This window comes from Engystomops pustulosus, chromosome 3, assembly GCF_040894005.1.
Source record: "Engystomops pustulosus chromosome 3, aEngPut4.maternal, whole genome shotgun sequence".
NCBI classification, from domain to species: Eukaryota; Metazoa; Chordata; class Amphibia; order Anura; family Leptodactylidae; genus Engystomops; species Engystomops pustulosus.
Window position 1 is genome coordinate 62,200,937 of NC_092413.1, and position 20,971 is coordinate 62,221,907.

The 20,971-nt window shown below is 40.4% G+C and overlaps 1 protein-coding gene across 1 annotated transcript in view; it reads left to right on the forward strand.

The window, feature by feature from the left end:
• The first annotated feature begins 1,722 nt into the window (after window positions 1–1,722).
• ESR1 (estrogen receptor 1) overlaps window positions 1,723–20,971 on the forward strand; it is a 467,840-nt gene continuing 448,591 nt past the window's right edge. Inside the window, exon 1 of the mRNA XM_072140946.1 lies at window positions 1,723–1,808. The gene's annotated coding sequence lies outside the window, so the exon portion shown is untranslated. The remainder of the gene's footprint in view (window positions 1,809–20,971) is intronic.

The window sequence follows — 20,971 nt, forward strand, 5'->3', positions numbered from 1 at the left end:
TCCTGCAGTAGAAGCGGATTGCATTCTTATTTGCATTTACATATAGCTGTTAAAAAATTGCCAAAAATGTATTTGAATCCATTTAAAAAACACATAGGGGCTTATTTACTAAGGGCCCCACAGCCGCGTCTTCACCGTGTTTTCCGACCTTTCGAGGATCGCACCGGGGATTGTGTCACACGCCATCAGATTTTGACTCATTGGCACCGGTTTTCATGCAACAGAAATGGGGGGGCGCCGTTGGATGATCAGACTTACATGCATCGGGAAGAAGAAGCTGAACTCCAGCGGACCTGATCGAGGAAGCGACAGATGCAGGAAATTCCGGCTTTCATGCGACAGAAATCGGGGGGCAGGCCATCGGACGATCAGATGGATTCAGAAAAAACCCCGGGATTTAACTTTGCATTTGTGTTGCAAGACCAAGCACTTACATGCACCGTGAAGAAGAAGGTGAACTCCGGCGGACCTGATTGAGGAAGCGACAGATGCAGGAAATCGGGTGCACGATCTTAGTGAATCGCAGCAGCAGTGCATTGGAGTCGGGGAACGCAACTCGGGGATCGCGCAGGACCGGGTAAGTAAATCTGCCCCAAAGTGGACATGGACACGAAAAAGACAAAAAGCACGAAACAAAAAATGCAGCGGTAACACGTTTCGGACTATTGAATCCTAGTCCTAAGCTCAAGTGTGTTTAAATAAAGAAGGTATTCCATGTGGAATAGCAAGTTTCCGGTGTGTGTGGTGTACAACCCTTAGAAGGTGGAGACAAAAAATGGTCTGAAAAGGTCTAAAAACTTCAATAAATGTTTCATGTGCATATGACTCAAAATTTTTGTAGTAGACAGTTGGAACATCTCCCCCAATAAATGTGGCATTTCAGACTTTTTGGGCACAAATTATGCTAGAATTCTGTTACAGACAGCTTGATAAATCTCCCTTATTCTTCCTTTTATTTGAATATAAATGAAATATAGCTGGATTGAAGACAATGGGGCAGATTTACTTACCCGGCCCATTCGCGATCCAGCCGCGCGTTCTCTGCGCTGGATTCGGGTCCGGCCGGAATTTATGATGGTAGTTCCTCCGCCGTCTACCAGGTGGCGCTGCTGCGCTGAAGTCCGCTTGAATGCCTCGAAATACACCGGCCTATCCTGGATGAAGGTGAGTGAAATTTTCGCGACACAATTCTTTTTTTAAATGCGGCGGTTTTTCCGAATCCGTTGGGTTTTTGTTCGGCCACGCCCCCCGATTTCCGTTGCGTGCATGCCGGCGCCAATGCGCCACAATCCGATCGCGTGCGCCAAAATTCCGGGGCAATTCAGGTATCGGCGCAAATCGGAAATATTCGGGTAACACGTTGGGAAAACGCGAATCGGGCCCTTACTAAATGACCCCCATTGTGTTCTCTTAAATCATGCAGAGAATTTTATGTGCTATAGATAGTTGTTACTATTTTACTGCATGTAGTTTAGTTATTTAGTAAGCCACACCCATTTGAAATGTATAACAATCGCTCACAGTCTCTTCTCTTTATTTTTACCATATAGATACTGTCTTATTTTATTTAATATAATAAAACCTGAATTACGTTCATCTCTGATGATTGTGCCTTCTTCGGCTAGCTCTTAGCAAGGAGTCCTCATTTTCTCTCCGTGACATCAGCCTGTTGCTGTGGGAATGGCTGGTATTTCATAATGGATAATCTACTAGTGCAGACAAGGAAAGGCAGAGGGAGAAGAATGAAGATATTTCAACGGAAGGGCATTTTCTATGCAGAATTTATTATTCTTTAACTCTGTCAGAAGGTAATTTAGTTTTATCTTATCTCATAGGTTTTAATTAGTGCAGACTGCTTTTTTTTACTATGTTTTTGCATAGCATTAAAAGTATTTTCCTACCTGTATGTGCAGTGGCTTTATATTTAGGATTCAGTTGCTATTTCAGGTTGCTTCACAATACATAATATCTTGGATCAATGTAGTTGCAGAGGTAAACAGGACATTGATATAAGGAAAGTTTTCTGTAAGTATATGTAAGGATTATGCTTACCTGATTCATGCGTTATAGTAATTTAAACATGTGTAATGTTACTGATATAGTTAATTGCAATTGTATAACCAACATACTACATTAGTTTTATCATAAACCATAGTAATATAGATATTTGAGATAAGTCTATGCTTTGGGTTACTTTTTGATTATAAATTTATTTGGGTTAATTTCACAACAAATAGATTTTTTACAATATTAAAAAATATTTTTCTATGTATAGCATTCTCAAAAATAAAATATTATGATTTTGCAAAGTTGTTATCAGTACAAGAAGGGCTTTAAAAATACAGGGATATTGTATTGTATCTTTGACACATAGACAGATATTTACACACTTTTCTTTTCTGTCTACCAGTCATTACCACAAGAAGATCTCTACCTGTATCTTTGAATCAACAGCTTAGTGCTGATGTTTGTACATGTTTGTAAATATCTCAATGTTATTTAGGCGAATCTAGTAAAAAAAAATAATAACAGCATTTTCAGGTGGTTAACCCCTTCAAGACCCAGCCAATTTGGGTTAGCTACCTTACAAATGGCGTTTATAATTTTTTTCCTGAAATTTCTACATTGAAATCTTTGAGATCATTATTGTTTTAAATGAGTATTATAGTATATAAAATTATTATTATCCCATGAATTCCCCTGTTTTCAACTACACCCTTCAAACTATTAAAAACTGCTTTTAGGAAGATGTTTACCCCTTTGAGCGCTGCATAGTAATGAAAACAAAATGGTAGTACATTCTTCAGCCCTAAATTTGCACATTTCCAAAAGATTTCGGAAAATTTTGGAAAAACACCAAAATTTGTTATGCAATTAATCCTGAGTATGGAGACATCCCACATACGGATGTTACATGTTGTATGGGCGCACAGCGAGCAGCAAAAGGGAAGGAGTGCCCTGCAGCTGACAGTTTTATCCCATAGAACTTAGTTTAGATTCCTCAATGGCGCCTTTTTGTAAGCCATGAAATTATGTGTTTCTGTTAGTAGGGCCATTTTTTGCGGGATGAAAGGTATACTTGGCGTTAACGAATGCATTTTCAAACGCATCACAAAAGTTGAGAACAGCAGATTTGCCTAATTACATTGCTGTGAACATGGCATTTACAAAACGAAATGTTAGCACATATATTAGCAAATGCATGTATTAACATTATGTTAACATGGGTGTTAACATCTTGACATCAATGTAATTAGGCAAATCTCCTCTTCTCAGCTGTTGTGATGCATTTGAAAATGCAAGTGTTAACACCATGTGTAACCGCAGCCTCCAAAACTTACAGTAGTGTCCACTCTTGTACATAACCCCACTCACATGGCGTTTGTCCACGTGGATTTGAGATATTTGCAACAAAAATTCTCAAAAAAACCCCAAAAGTCCTGCCAGGACAGGAAAGCTAAACATGTATCACAAGAAAAAAGACATGATTATACACAAGGCACAAAAAAATACCTGCCAAAAGTCTCAATTACACCAAAGAAAATAATAAGATGCATGTACCCCATTAAAATATTACACAAAAATGGTGATTCGTAGCTAACATTACAGACTAAATTTACACCTCTGGTTAAGCGGGCATTTGTGTATGTATCCAATACCAATTATCCAGGAAATGTGTGAAAAGCAAGGACTGCTATGAACACCAACTATATGTACCTATATACAGGCCTTGTACAACAAAGTACACAAAATATATGCATAAATACCATATTATGAAAGACAAAGAATTTTATTGAACAAAATAATACACATATAATCACTGAAATAAAAACAACCCATAAAATCAATCCCTGGTGGACAAAAAGTACACAGCCAATCCTGCACAATCACATTGAATACCACAGTCGGTCAATACATTACAAGTGTAAACATAAGGTTTCAATGTAACACACAAGTCAGTCAATATAGTATATTACAAGTGCAAACAAGAGGTTTAAATATAAACCTAATCTATATAGCATAGAACCTGGTAGGAGGTCATATAAACCAAATAAGACAAAATAAAGTGCATCGTGCAGAGTAGCTACATATACCAACCAGGCTGCATATTGAACAGGAGATGTTGCGCTGTACCAAAAAACCCTGACGCACGTTTCGCCGTCGCTTCCTCAGGGGGTAATGATGTTAGGTAGGCATGTCTGCTATTTAAGCTCACAATAGTATTGAAGGGCCAATCAGGAGACACGATGACATCACATAGGGGCCGGCACACAAAAGCATTCATCCAATCATATATCGCAAACACATACACTCACATCAGATAGCCTTAACCAATCTCGAAACAGATAGGGCAAAACCTTTTGTACAGTTTATCGAAGCCTTTATACAATCTATAAGCGCTAATAGTCATAACACATCATAGAAACCAAAGTAAATCGCAATCCAGCGTAGTCGCGCGAGACTATGACAAGTCGCGTGACACTATTTAGACTGCGCCAAAAAAGTGTCGCTCCGTAATACGTGCATGCGCGGTAAACAGAGGCGCACAAAGTGTCGCCCCGTCGTGCGCGCATGCGCAATGTGAGAAGGACGCAGCAGGAGAGCCCTCTATAGGAGATGAAAGCAAGTGCAAAAGCAGTGCCACAGAAGTGATAAAGTAAGTGAGGATAGGGTGAGTTGCACAGTGAAGGTGAAGGTGCAACGTGATATGGAAGGGAGGGAAGTGAGAAGGGAATAGGAATAGTATGTAGTGTAGAGAAGAGGTCAATACAATACCTTAAGACTTGTAGACGACTAGCCAATGTAGCAGCCACAAGATTATAAATTATGAAACATGCCTGTGAATAAAGCACACTTGCACACACACATAGTGGGAACACAACATACACAAAAATGTGATACAGGACCAATATAGTGATAAGATATAGCATCATATAAAAAATAGTGAAATGAATATATAGTACTATACCCTACAAATATATCCCAATACTAGTTGGCAATGGCCGACCATAGTGGGAGTGATGCAGGATATAGCACTATATTACAACCATAATAAAATATAGCTAATCATAAATGTGTGTATAAAAATAAGAAATAAGAAATAAGATCAGATGGATAACCTACACTGAATGTGACACGGTCACTATGCGTAACAATTCAAAACTATAGTAGACCTCCTACCAGTCCTACATGCCTACAAAAACTGTATATAACCACAATGTAAATGCCACCAATTATTATAAACAATTAAAAGTAGAGGTGATGAACGCAGATACGATCCTATAAAAATGATGCGAAGGACAGTTTCTCATTCAGCCCAAATGGTGAAGTTGTCTGGAGTTTGACGATCCATTTGGTCTCGATACGCTCCAGTTTCTTAAACGCATTTCCCCCACGTGATCCCAGGAGGAGTTTATCAATGCATTTCAATTTGGAAAATGCCTGATGGTCATCATCACTGATTCTTGAGGCAGCTCGAATATTTTTCAGATGTTCCTGTATCCTAATTCGCAGTTCTCGGGTGGTCATCCCAATGTATTTTAGTCCGCATGGGCACGACAGCTGGTATACAACACCGGACGTACTGCAATTGATAAATTGCACAATTTGAAAGGTCTTATCTCCACATTGATCTGTAAATACATCAGTTTTCACCATCACTTTACAAATTGAGCAATGCCCACACGGATAAGAACCCTACTTGGGGCCCTTCGGTCCAAAAAGGTACGGTTTGGAATGAGGGGAAGTGTAATTGCTCCTCACCAACATATCGCCGATGGATTTGCTCCTCTTGGCCACCAGTTGTGGACGTGGCGGCAGATGGGCGTTCAGATCTGGATCTGAAGATAAAATTGGCCAGAAGCGTTTCACAATCCCTTGGATTCTCCTCCATTGGGCATTATAAGGTGTAATCAACCTCACCTTACTGTCACTTGGTCGACGTGGCTTAGACCTGAGTAGATGGTCTCGGTTAGCACTTTTCGCAGGTCCATATGCTGCATTGATGTCTCTCCTAGAATATCCGCGTTGTTTAAATCGTTGTTTCAGGATGTTGGTTTCATCCTCAAAATATTCTTCCGTGTCACAGATGCGGCGGGCCCGTAAAAACTGCCCTACAGGGATAGAACGAATGGTGTGAGTGGGGTGAGATGAGGAGGAATGCAATTTTGCATTGACGCCAGTTTTTTTGCGAAACACTGATGTATTCAATGTGCCATCATTACTTACAGTAATGTTAATGTCCAGAAATTGCATTTTGCTTTTGCTGATCACTTGCGTCAATTTGATATTTTGGTCATTAAAGTTCAATATATGTAGAAAGTCGTCCAAAGATTGTTCGGTGCCCTGCCAAATAAACAAAACATCGTCAATAAAGCGCATCCAGGATACCACGATGCCCTCTGATATATCCATGGCATATTGGACCTCCTCATGTTCCCAAAGACCAAGGAACAGGTTAGCGTACGAGGGGGCACAAGTGGCCCCCATCGCCGTACCTCTACTATATATTAATTTCACTATTTTTTATATGATGCTATATCTTATCACTATATTGGTCCTGTATCACATTTTTGTGTATGTTGTGTTCCCACTATGTGTGTGTGCAAGTGTGCTTTATTCACAGGCATGTTTCATAATTTATAATCTTGTGGCTGCTACATTGGCTAGTAGTCTACAAGTCTTAAGGTATTGTATTGACCTCTTCTGTACACACATACTATTCCTATTCTCTTCTCACTTCCCTCCCTTCCATATCATGTTGCACCTTCACCTTCACTGTGCACCTCACCCTATCCTCACTTACTTTATCACTTCTGTGGAACTGCTTTTGCACTTGCTTTCATCTCCTATAGAGGGCTCTCCTGCCGCGTCCTTCTCACATTGCGCATGCGCGCATGACGGGGCGACACTTTGTGCGCCTCTGTTTACCGCGCATGCGCGTATTACGGAGCGACACTTTTTTGGCGCAGTCTAAATAGTGTCGCGCGACTTGTCATAGTCTCGCGCGACTACGCTGGATTGCGATTTACTTTGGTTTCTATGATGTGTTATGACTATTAGCGCTTATAGATTGTATAAAGGCTTCGATAAACTGTACAAAAGGTTTTGCCCTATCTGTTTCGAGATTGGTTAAGGATATCTGATGTGAGTGCACGTGTTTGCGATATATGATTGGATGAATGCTTTTGTGTGCCGGCCCCTATGTGATGTCATCGTGTCTCCTGATTGGCCCTTCAATACTATTGTGAGCTTAAATAGCAGACATGCCTACCTAACATCATTACCCCCTGAGGAAGCGACGGCGAAACGCGTGTCAGGGTTTTCTGGTACAGCGTCACATCTCCTGTTCAATATGCAGCCTGGTTGGTATATATAGCTACTCTGTACAATGCACTTCATTTTGTCTTATTTGGTCTATATGACCTCCTACCAGGTTCTATGCTATATAGATTAGGTTTATATTTAAACCTCTTGTTTGCACTTGTAATATACTATATTGACTGACTTGTGTGTTACATTGAAACCTTATGTTTACATTTGTGTATGTATGTCTGCATATATATAATATACATATATTTATATTTATTTTGTAGGGTTTAGCTCTTAGAGGGGGGGGGGGCAATACAGTGAGATCAACAAAGGTTTTATAGACAGCAAGGTTCAAATTGAAACTGTGCTTTTATTTCTAAAATGTCAGCACCCAAACAAAAAACTAAATCCTATCCTGTTCATATCATACAGGTGTCAAGTAGGTGGCCTGTTCTCAGGCTTACTTCCCCCCAAAAGACATTTGGGTACGCTTATTAAAAACAGTGCAAACTGATGAATGCACCAGATTCATGAATTGTGGCGCCCGTTCTTCATGAATCTGGTGACCCCTGCACTGCCCCGATAGAGTGCAACAACATTTTTGGTGCACCTTTAACATGAGTTGTACAACAAACTTCGGTCAGAATTTGCATGTTAAATGTCCCTTTTAATGACAAAATTTGAGTCGCGTGTAGAATAGTACAGCCGCAACACAAATGAGTCACATATGTAAATACTAAAATACATGTGCAAGCAGTTTGCACATGAAAGAACGTGCAAAGTTCGCCAGAAAACTGGCGCAAGGACCTTAATAAATGTGCCCCATTCTGTACAGTTCATCATGTACTGATGATCTCAGTAAGCCTCAACCGAGAACACCATGGAATAGGGTAAGCACCCGTGGTGGACTATGGGTGTGGGATGGAAGACTCCCACTAAATGTTTGCTCCTCAGGCCTAGAAATACAGCCTATGTTACTCTAAAGAAATAACATTTAGCAGACTCAATTTCTTACCTGGAAACCAAGAGAGATATATACCCTTCCACAATCCTACCATACACATCACATACACCATATATTTATTTATTTATACTATCAATGCAAGTTGAGTGTCGATCTTTAAAATCATCACCTATTGTTAGAACTTGCATCCCGAGTTCTCCATGTGATTAATATAAGTAGCCATGAGTGGTTGGTTTTAATGGGTTTTGTAATTAACTAAAATTATGGTAAGGTGGGGGCCTTTAGGAATAAATAACCACACATAAATACATACTAACATTAAATGTACTGCACACCTGGGCTGCATTTAGACAGGCACATACATCACTTACTGATCAAATTAGGGTCGCTTACTGATCAAATTAGACATCTATGTCTGTGTTGACCTGGTCCATCCCAGTATTCTGAAAACTATTCTGCCCTACAAAAGCTCAATGGCTCCTTACCTTCTGTGGCCCCACCATGTGTCCTGACAGTAGGTTACATCCACATATGTGGGTGTCCTCTTACTCAGAAAAAACTGCACAATATATTAGATGCATTTTCTACTTTTATTCAGTTTATGTGGGTAAATTTTGTGGCTAAATGAATGTATAAATGATAAATATTAGTGAATTCCAATTTCTGTAAAATACATAAAGGATTAACAAGCTTCCTTCCGGTTTTGAATAGTTTGAGGGATGAAGTTAATAGAACTGGGTGATATGTGGGGAGTTTCTAGTAACAGAACTTGAAATGGTTGTTACCATACTAGTAGCCATTGCGTGTTTTTCAGATATCTTGCATTTGATTATTCGGCTGTGCATGAAGGTATTTCTATGGTTGTCGACCCTCATTTTAACATACCATGAGTAAGGCTTAAGTAATAGCCGAAACGCGTAGGTGTTTGGACCTACTCTACACCATGTACAATTTTTAATGATGACAAAATAAAGGAAAGAATCATTATTTTATCTGGATGTGCTACGGAACTCTTCTTTTTTTGGATCTTGAAATGGAATGGCCCCTATAATAATGATGATTCTAAACAATCTTTGAAAATTTAAGAGAATGCTGTTCGATTTGTGATCCTTCTAGAGCTGTAATAAAACAAAAGGACACTTCTAAAATGATGCCAGCACAAAGCTGAGATATGTTAAATGTTAGTAACTAATTTGGGTAGTAAGACTTTTTTTTTTTTTTTAAATGTTTACCAAATTCACTTTTTTCATAAATAAATGGTAAATATATCAACCAAAATATCGTACTATTTTGCAGTGCAAAATGTAACGGAAAAACAAACTCAAAAACACTTGGGTAAGTTTAAGCCTTCTAAAGTTATAACTGGATAAAGTGACACGTGCTGGTTTTGAAAAAAAGGACTTGGCCATCAAAAATACGGCTCAAACCTGTTATCATTTTTAAATATAGCAATTATAATGAATTTTTATGGTATTGGGTTATTAAAAGAGGTTGCAATTGACCCTTCAAGGCCAACAAGTTTTCAGATAAATGAATACGTTGTACCTGCATGCCACAAATGCGTATGTGATCTAAGAGCTAACCTCTTATTGTAGGGCTACAATCTAAGCTCCAGCAATGCGTTGTTCCCTTGTAACAATAGTTAATCCCTTATCACTGACTTGTTTTCAGCTCAATGACCAGACTCGATTTTTCGAATCTGACATGTATTACGATAATTGGTTAGAACTTCGGAACGCTTTAACATATCCAGGTGATTTTGAGATTGTTTTCCCGTGACCCATTGTACTTCATGTTAGTTGTAAAATTTAAGTGATAAGTTTTGCGTTTCGTTCTGAAAAAAAATAAAAATTTGGCAAAAGTGTGTAAAATTTTTTCATTTTCAAAGTTTAAAATGTTCCGCTTCCCAGACAGGAAATAAAACTACCCAAAAAGCTTTAGAATTAACATTTACGGAATGTATGCTTTATGTTGAGATGATATTTTATGCTTCCGGTCACTTTTTCTAGGATGTTATGAGGCGCAGAACGTTAGGTGCAATTTTTATCATTTTCATGAAAAATCGCCAAAACTCACATTTTGAGGGACAACTCAGCTTTCAAGTGACTTTGAAAGGCCTAAACAATAGTAAAACCCCATAAATTACCCCACTTTAGAAACTTCACCCCTCAACGTATGTAAAACAACTTCTATTAAGTCTATTAACCCTTTAAGTGTTTCACATGGGTTTAAACAATATGGACCTGCGATTTAGAAACTTTAGAATTTTTTGGGGAAAATGCATTAATTTAGGCCAAAACTGACACTTTCATAATGAATAAAATGATGACACGCTCTGCAAAGTTTGATGCCCAATTTCTCGCGAGTGTAGTGATACCCCATATGTGGTGGTTAACTTCTGTACTGGCGCAAGGTCGGGCATAGAATGGAATAGAATTCACAGCAGATTTGTATTGTCACAATATACAGGCTATAAAATTTACATTTTTTTGGTAATGCGATCATATGAGGGCATATTATTTGCGGGGTGATAAACACTTGTAAAAATAATTCATTTTGGGGGTCTATAGCTTATTAATGAAATCTTATTAACTATTTAAAGGGGAATACAAACAAAATCATAAATTTTTATTTTGGATTTTTAGCACTCCCCCCCCTTTGATTGTAATGTAAAACTAATATTATATCTTTATTCTCTGGTTCACTACGATTTCGGTGATATCTCATTTATATAGTTGTTCTTATCTTTGCTCAATTTTACTGAGCGAAACCAATATTTTTTCGACTTTTCAGGGCTATAAGTCGTGTATTTTTCTGTTGTCAGATCTGGTTGAGGGCTTATTTTGTCGAATCCTATTAAAGTTCATAATTTTTTTAAATCACTTTTTAGAACATTTTTTGTGATGGTGTTTGATGAAAAATTGTATATTACAGGAAGTTTTTTGTTTTCCTTTTATGTCGTTCACCGAGCGGGTTCAATATTTATTTAGATTGATTGTACAGTTTAATATGGACGCATTGATACCAAATATGCATGCTTTTTTGGTGTTTTTGGGTTTTATATACTTTATTTTTTTAATTGTTATTGTAAAATGATTTTTACATTTTTTTTTTTTTTACATTTTTTTACACATTTCATATTTGGGCTTGAACAAGCGTTCATCTGATCAAGCCCTTACACTGTATTGCAGTGTATAGTGTAAGTAACTGAGCAGAACACGTAGAGAAGAGGAGCCAGAAGTCTCGCCGGACCCCGGGGCAGCGGCAGTAGGGATTGGATCCCCCGGTAAGCACACCGGGGGGGGGGGGTTCAGTCCACGGGGGACACACTTGCGTATAAGGGGTTAAACACCCGGGATCTGAGGTTTTCCGATCCCGGGTGTTAGTGCGGGGCCTGGGCTGTGACATCACAGCTCGACACCGGCACAAGCGAGACCCGGTGTCCCAAAATCTTCTTCTGACGCGCCGCCGTAGAAAGGCGCCACGTCAGAAGTACCCTTAATGACAGCCAAAAAAATCTGATAGGGCAGTCATTAAGGGGTTAAATACAGCACAAGAGAACAGATAACAAAAGCAATATGTTTACAACAATATTCAAAATGTTAAGCCAAATGTATTGTAGTGTCTAACAAATACGTATTGGATGTTGGAAACATTTTAGTTTACCATTAATACTGACCTGCCTTCTAGAGTTGCTATTGTTGCTGTCAGGGTATGTCTTCTTTTATATATGTGACTTAGAAAAAGAGGAAAAGCAGCTGTCTTTATCAGTTTAATGTAAGAAATATGTATATGTTGGGCACCATCACTGAACTCATAACATCCTTTCATCAACTTGCTGCAGAGAGTTTCTCTAGTTTCTCTGAAACTAGAAGCAAATGTACCAAATTTATGCAATATATATTTGTGCTATGCATATATTTTAAAAGTAAGAAAACTGGAATTTTATGTATACAGACTATGAATATCATGAAACTACTCAGTTATTTGGCAAGGTAACTGAATGTGTCAAACAAATACTGGTGGTTGACAAGGAGATTATCCCATCCTAGCAACCAGTGGCCTGCACAGTATGAATATGGTTGATGAATATGTCTTGATAAGTGGGGACATCATGATGAGCACACTTATACCGACGATTGAATGGGTACCGTGAATGTAATAAACAGTCTGACACTTGCTTATTCTGCCCTCGGACAAGGAAGTTCTGTACATGGCTGTGCAACTTCTTAGCTGCCATGGTGATCATGACAACTAAGGAGTCAAACAGATGTAAGAGACCTCCCAGATAGACTCTACAACCTAAACACTGGATGCTGTGGGGCTGCAATTGCAATTACAATTGATCATGGCCTTTGGGTCTACCAAGTACAGAAGACTATGACACACAGCCTGAAATTGGGTCTAACAGGCTAGATGTTAGTTCAAAACTGACATTATAATATACTGCAGTCCAGAAGAATGGCAGAAAACCAACAATTGCATTCTTTGCCAAAAGTTGCCAGTGATGTACTGGACATATCAGAGATGTGGAAAATAGAACAACAATTAAACCAAAGAAACAAAAATTCCACCACAATAGGGTCACTTAAAGTAGACAAAAAACAATTTTTATTTTCAATGTATCTAAAAATCATTAATACAATTAGACAGATGCTCAGGGGACAATATCCCTGGCTGGAAACGGCGTGGGTACCGGTCAAACATCAATTACTGTATAATTTGCAAATGAAACAAAGTCCTTAGTTGCTATGTATATATGGGAGAGGAGGAGGAAGTGATGCAGTGGTCAATTCATACGTATGGACAAATAGCAATGCAGTACTATTTAATTAGCACACAAAAATCCTTACCCATGAGTAAAAACCACACGCCGACCCCGACGTACGTTTCAGCCGTCAAGCCTTCATCTGGGGGTGATGTAAGGCTGACCCGGTAGCAGTATATAAAGTCTATTCAAACCAATAAAAAGAGATGCCTACCATATGTCGCTCATTAAGTCTTCCTGGAATAAACTGCGTCGCTGTTTGGTGGCGCATGAGCAAGGTTGAGATCCGGCTGGCGAGAACCGGAAGTGCCGCATGGGTCCGAGATCTCGCGAGCACAGAGCGTCTCCATGGTCACGAGATGCCGACCCGGTCTCATCTGCCGTTCCGCCTGTGCATGTGCACTCAGCGCGAGTGATCAATTGAGCATGACACTGGTAGGATTGGTATTAAAAGCAGAGAAAAGTGACCTCCATGGTGAATACTGACACAGATATTTATAAAACCCTCCATACATGGGTTGTCGTTGTATATAATGCATGAATCTTATTAGTAGTATTGATAACCAATAAAGTGGGTCTGACAGTATAATGTGCATTGTATATCCCAAATGCCAGTCAACACTCCAAAATTGGGACAATAGGAAAGTGACCATGCATAAAAGTGACCAGTGCTTACATATTCATATAAATTACATTAAAGAATGTATGTAAATGGAAAAACGTGAAAATCTCATAAAAAACTCATAAAAAACTCATAAAAAACTCATAAAAAGCACATCAAATAGTGTAATGACCCCACATATCTAAAATCTGTCACTGTATAAGTGTCAGAACTGATAACAGTTATATATAGGTGTGTAGTGAAAAAGTGGGAGAAGAAAGATTATAAAGTGATGTAATAAAAAAATACTCAATATTAAAAAATGTGTAAAGTGAGTAGGCATAAATTTTGCAGCTGATGATATGTCCTATATCTATGAAATGAGGTGTGTTGATCAAAGAACCTGTATTATCAGGGGTGTTGTAAAAATGTGTGAACCCACGATAGTAAAGTGGCCTGTGCATGATAAATTGATTCTGGACTTCGTTATTGCATCCCAAAGTCCCAATGTTTGGGTAATGCAATGTTGATCAGCCTGTGTTGAATTTAAACAAAGCTGAAAGCGTGAAATATATGGGAGTGCACAAACTTGTGTGTGGAGCATGTGAGAGATAAACTGCCAATGTGCAAGACATACACTAGATAGGATGCACACCCTGATGTGTGCAAAAAAAACAAGAAAGAGGATAAACAAGGGGACTTGTCGTTGTATGAACATTATATATGTATGGGAGCCTCCAAAAATGAAAATGAAAATGGAGAATAAAAAGGACAACAACCAAGACGAGATCCTGTAGGAGAGGAGGAGCTGATATGACATAACATCTTCACACTAAGAGGAACTCTGCAAAAAGAAAGATAAATTAATATCAACACATAAAAACAAATATAATGGTGAAATATTAAAACCGGGCCCAGGGGACAAGCTGTCCCCCATAAACCCAACATCAAGGGTACTTACGGAGATCACAAAAATGCCGCAAAAGACAGACACTCATTGAGACCAAGAGGTTGCATGGTTTTTAGACGCCAGATCCATTTCGTTTCTATCTGTTGTAATTTTTTCATCAAGGAGCCACCTCGCAGAGTTGTTTCAACGTGATCAATTCCCCGAAAACGTAATAGGTTGGGATCACATACGTGGTACTGAAAAAAGTGACGAGGGATGGTTTTTAGACTTTCAATCTGATCATCTTCGATGGTTTTTGCATTGACTATCCCAATCACATGCTCTCGCACCCTTATTTTGAATTCTCTCGTAGTGAGTCCAATATAAATTTTCGGACAAGGGCATACTGCATAATAGACGACTCCCCTTGTGTACCATATGATGGGCCAGGTGATGTCAAAAATTTTTGTACCATCCAAGTTGGAAAAAGTGGTACAGGTCTCAATATTGGTACATGCCACACATTTTCCACAAGGGCTGCAGCCCCATCTGGGTTTCGATGCGCCAAATAGGGGTTGTACTGGACTAGGAGGGTAGAAGCTATGGACCAAGTGGTCACGTAGATTTCTAGCTCTCCGAATTGATAACGATGGACGATCAGGCACAATCTGTGATAAGATGGAATCTGATCGAAGGATTGGCCAAAATTTTTCCAAGCAATGATACATCTTAGACCAATTACTGTGGTATGTCGTTACATACCTAGTTGTGGTGTCATCCGGTTTCTTGGGGTGAGGTTGTAGGAGTTTGTCACGTGGGGTATCTTGTGCTCTTTTGAACGCCTTAGAGACAATGCGTTTAGAATATTCCCTCTCCAGGAACCGATTGGTCAAATCCCTGGATTGCCTCTGGAAGTCCAAATTCGATGAGCAGATCCTCTTTGTCCTCAATAATTGACCCGTAGGTATGGCATTTTTAAGTTGCTGGGGATGAGAAGAGGATGCAAGTAAAAGTGAATTAACGGACGTCTCCTTTCGGAACAGATCAGTCTGAATCAGGCCCCGGTCATCCTTTTTGACAAGGATATCCAGGAACTCAATCCGGCTTGGATCAGATTTCCATGTCAACTTGATGTTGACATCATTGTCATTAAGAGATGTTAGGAATTTGTCAAGTTCGACTTTGGAACCATGCCAGATCAAAAATATGTCATCGATGAACCGCGTCCAGAATAGGACGCGGTTCACCGACGGCAGACGATCTGTCATGAAGAGGTCCCTCTCCCACAGCCCCAGGAACAAATTGGCATATGAGGGAGCGCAAGCTGCCCCCATAGCTGTCCCCTGGAGCTGTAGGAAGAAGGACCCCTTAAAAGTGAAAAAATTGTGCGATAACACGAACTCCATTAAGGTACATATGAATTGCACCAGATCCCTGTCCACATTCGACATCCCCAGAAAGAACTGTACGGCTCTCAGGCCATCTGCGTGTCTAATGCTGGTGTACAGCGATTCAACATTGCACGTGGCCAGTAGCATGTCATCGGCCACATGGATGTTTTCCAATTTGAGTAACAGGTCTGCTGAGTCACGTAGGTATGAAGGCAATACCTCGACCATAGGTCTAAGAAAGGAATCAATGTATTTACACACATTGTCAGTCAGATTGCCCCGCCCAGATATTATGTGCCTGCCCGGTGGATTGGATACATTCTTATGTACTTTGGGTAATAAATACAGGGTTGATATTGTCGGTTCAGATGTCCAAAGTTCATCCAATACCCCCTTAGTAATAATACCTGCGTCAAAAGCTTTGTTCAAAATGCGGTATAAATCCTTACTGAAGGAAGACAATGGATTGTATGTCAATTTTTTATAACAAGATGAATCTCTTAATTGCCGGTTGGCCTCCTTTTCATAAAGGGTCTTTGGCCATACAACCACATTTCCCCCTTTATCTGCCGGTTTGTACAGTACATCATTTAAACCCTTCAGGAAAGTCAAACTCTGTCTTTCACTGATGGTTAGATTGTCATGTTTAATTTTAAACGACATCTGTTCAAATTCAGTTGCGACTGTTTTGACAAAAAGGTCCACGGCTGGACATACTGCAAATGATGGGTAGCGTTTAGATCGAGGTTTTAAACAGTCGGGAATTTTACCTGAGCTCTGTATGGTCTCTCCTTGTTCCTGAAGTAGCTCTTCAAGTGCTTCGACTGCTTCCATATCTTGTTTGTCCAGGGAATTGGTGTCGCGTTTAAAGAACCATCGCTTAAAAATAAAAGACCGAGCAAATAGGTGTAAGTCCTTTATGGCTATAAAGGGATCAAAGGGTGCAGACGGTACAAAAGTTAAACCTTTAGACAGTAAGGAAATAGCCGCCTCAGGCAGGTTGTGCGAGGACAGATTAATTACCTGTAAGGTCTTGTTCTGTGCAGAGTTCTCCTTTGGACGTCGTTTACCATATGGGGTAGTTCTATAGTCAACCTTCCTTTTTGGTCGTGTACTTTGCCATTTGGCATTTTGGCCCTGTCCACTCTCTGACTGAGAGGAGATAGATGACACAGATGAGGAACGACTCAGGGAAGATGGTGTTGTTCTCTTGTTCCAAAGGTACACTTTCTTCATTTGGTAGTCCAAGCAGTCACGTTGATATTTTTTGGTTTTTACCTCCTGAATCTCTGATTCCCACTTATCAAATTGTCTAGAGAGGTGTTGTTGAAACTGTAAAAATTCTTCTGAAGAGATTTTACTTTTGAGGCCTTCCTGTTGAACCTCTATCTCCTTATCCACATCGTCCATTACTTTTCTGTCCATGGTAATAAGTAACTCCATGAATTTGTGCGAACTGGAACTACATATATTTTCCCATTGGGTCACGATTGAGTCATCTTGAATGCCAAATGACGGGAACACTTAAATCCTGAGGCCACGGGGGATTAATCCCCTATGTAGATATTTTTCTAGGAACGCTTTGTTCCACCATGCTTTAGTTTTGCGGTGATAGAGGGTTCTCAATGAGGTCTGTAGCTCCGCGACACCCCTGCGATCACCCGAGCCACCCGACAGGGACTCATCCCTGAACACGGAGTCCAATTTTCCTAGCCAGGATTTTTCCCGGGTTTTAAAATCCATTTTAAAGATTGCTGATTGATCTAAAGGCAAGCAAGAAATTGAAATTCAGAAAACCAACAATTGCATTCTTTGCCAAAAGTTGCCAGTGATGTACTGAACATATCAGAGATGTGGAATATAGAACAACAATTAAACCAAAGAAACAAAAATTCCACCACAATAGGGTCACTTAAAGTAGACAAAAAACAATTTTTATTTTCAATGTATCTAAAAATCATTAATACAATTAGACAGATGCTCAGGGGACAATATCCCTGGCTGGAAATGGCGTGGGTACCGGTCAAACATCAATTACTGTATAATTTGCAAATGAAACAAAGTCCTTAGTTGCTATGTATATATGGGAGAGGAGGAGGAAGTGATGCAGTGGTCAATTCATACGTATGGACAAATAGCAATGCAGTACTATTTAATTAGCACACAAAAATCCTTACCCATGAGTAAAAACCACACGCCGACCCCGACGTACGTTTCAGCCATCAAGCCTTCATCTGGGGGTGATGTAAGGCTGACCTGGTAGCAGTATATAAAGTCTATTCAAACCAATAAAAAGAGATGCCTACCATATGTCGCTCAATAAGTCTTCCTGGAATAAACTGCGTCGCTGTTTGGTGGCGCATGAGCAAGGTTGAGAAGTATGGCAGGATATTACATAAGTGATGATATGATCACATGTGCAAGTCCCTTAACTGGACATTAAAAATGAATAAAAGCTTTATAAAATAATAAAAATTTACCCTTTCCCCATAAATAATAATATATTTTAAATAAGACCTGATTCAAAAACACACATAATGGGTTTGGCTGCATTAGCTAGACACTGGCTAAAAGTAAATTATGCTATACTCGTGCTCTGAAGAACAGCAAGAATGAAGATTAAAAAACATGCCTAGGGGCGTGGCTAGCGGCCGAGCGGTTCGGACGCATGTAAGCTGAGCTCCGTTGCGGCTTACTATAATCCTGCACTTTATCCTGTGGAGTCTTGCTCAAAATCCCTGGAGAAACCCCCTGTGAGACAGAGAGACTGCCGAGGTAAACTCCGGTGTGTGCGGTGTGACATTTGACCGGCCCGGCACGGATAGAGGAGCGTTGTGAAAGGCAGGGCCGCGACAGATGTCGGAGCAGCCGCGCTGTATGGACACTGCGACACAAATACTGTTATACAGAGTGGAACGCTAATGGTGAACGAGGTGTGCTATACACACTAGCTGGATTCCTCATAATTTTACCGGGTTACATTCTGGACAGACACCCAGTATTTTGGACATTTCAGTTTGGTGACATAATAGTGGGGAAAATACCTATCCCATAATACTAAGTCACTGTCGCTCATAATAGCTTGACTCTCTGCTAGAGAGTAGGAGGACTATCTGGAGAGGCTGTTTAAACCGCAATCATACCCAACTTAACTGCGAGCAAGCAGCGAAGATGAATAGGAAGACCCATCCCTCTACGACAGAAAGGCTAAAACAGTTTGCCAGAACGCCTGAAAGGGATGCTGGTGAGCCTGGGACCTCAGCCTCTCCCCGATCCCAGCAGCGGGATGAGAGTGGTACAGAAGCGGAACCCACCCTTGGCCAAGTGTCGGCGCAGCTATTAGAGGCAATTCAGACCAGCACAGCCTCCTTAACTGGGAAAATCAAAGAGGTTAAAATAGATGTCAGCCTACTTCGCCATGATCTGCAGAACCTGAGAGGACGAGTCAGAGAGGCTGAAGATCGTGTGTCTCAAGTGGAGGACACAATTGCCCCTATTCCGGATAAAGTGACCGAGTTAGAGAAGGCGGCAGGATTGTGGGCTCAACGAGCGGATGATTTGGAAAATAGACTGCGCCGGAATAACCTCCGTATCCTAGGTCTACCAGAAAAATCAGAAGGTCAGAATCCATGTGCCTTTGTGGAGAGATGGCTCAAAGATATACTCCCTGATGCCTCCTTCTCTGATGCGTTTGCAATAGAACGGGCTCACAGGGTCCCGGCGAGACCGCCCCTCCCCCCCCCAGGTAGTGCTCCTAGACCCTTACTGGCTAAACTGTTGAGTAGACGGGACAGAGTATCTTTGTTTCCGGATTTTTCAGCTGCTCTCCAGAAGACCCGAGCGGGATTTGTTGGAGTGAAGAGGCGCTTAAGGGAAGCAGGCATCACATATTCGATGGCTTATCCGGCTAGACTGCGAGTCGTCCATAATGAGAGAGCCATGTTCTTCACTACACCTAGTGAAGCTGAGGACTGGCTTAATCTGCTCCCTAGACCTCCGAGACATTAGGATGGTCTAGCAGATGATTGGTTAAGTACACTACTAAACCGAGAGTTTAAATGTTATCCACACTTATTGTTTCCATGTATGATGGTAGTTATGTCATAGATGTTTACTTGTACGAGTTAATCCCTCGCTGTGTCAGAACAACAGAGAGAGTGAATAACTCAATGGGGAATGTTCTCTATGACCTCAGAAAGGGGTCCGGGAGGAAGGGTTAAGACTCCCCCATATCTCTTGATGGGATATTGGCCGACGGAGGTTAAATCCTCTTTTTCTTCAATCTTTTGGGCCTTTTTTGTCTACAGTCCAAGTTAGTAGAAATTGGACTGGTTGGTGGGCAGGGAGTGGGATTCCCCTCCTTTTACCCACTACCCCCTTATGTTATAACATCAGCCACGTGAATTGAGGAATGGTGTGCAGAGGTAGTATTGAGTGGTTACAGTGTTTCAAGTTACAGTTAAGGGACTCAGTTGGGAGTACCATGCGGTTTATTAGTATTACTGCATATGCTGGAGAGTGCTGCTGTGAAGCTGCTGGTACGAGGGAATGGAGAAATGCTTGGCACCCCGCTATTATGGGTACAGCAACTCCACTACCTTGTCAGAGTAGGGGACTAATATCACGCGTGAACAAAGATGGGAGAAATTAGGGTTTTGTCGTGGAATGTTAGAGGTCTGGGGGAAACCAGAAAGCGTAATATGGTGTTCTCTCAAGGACGCATAACGCACAACTTATATGTTTACAAGAAACGCATCTTACCTTAGACAAGAGGCAGTTGCTTAATAAGCCATGGATACAGTGGTCCATTCATTCATATCACACATCTTATTCCAGAGGGGTGTCCTTATTAGTGCATAAAAGAATTAGATGGGAGGCAGGCCAGACAGTGGCAGATCCAGAGGGCAGATTTATTTTTGTACAAGCGTGGATAGATTCTAGACAATTGGTGTTTATAGGTCTTTATTCTCCTCCACACTCAGACCTGTCAATTTTCCACCAAGCCGCACAATTTGCGGCTAAATTTCCAGGAGCAGCGATATTATGT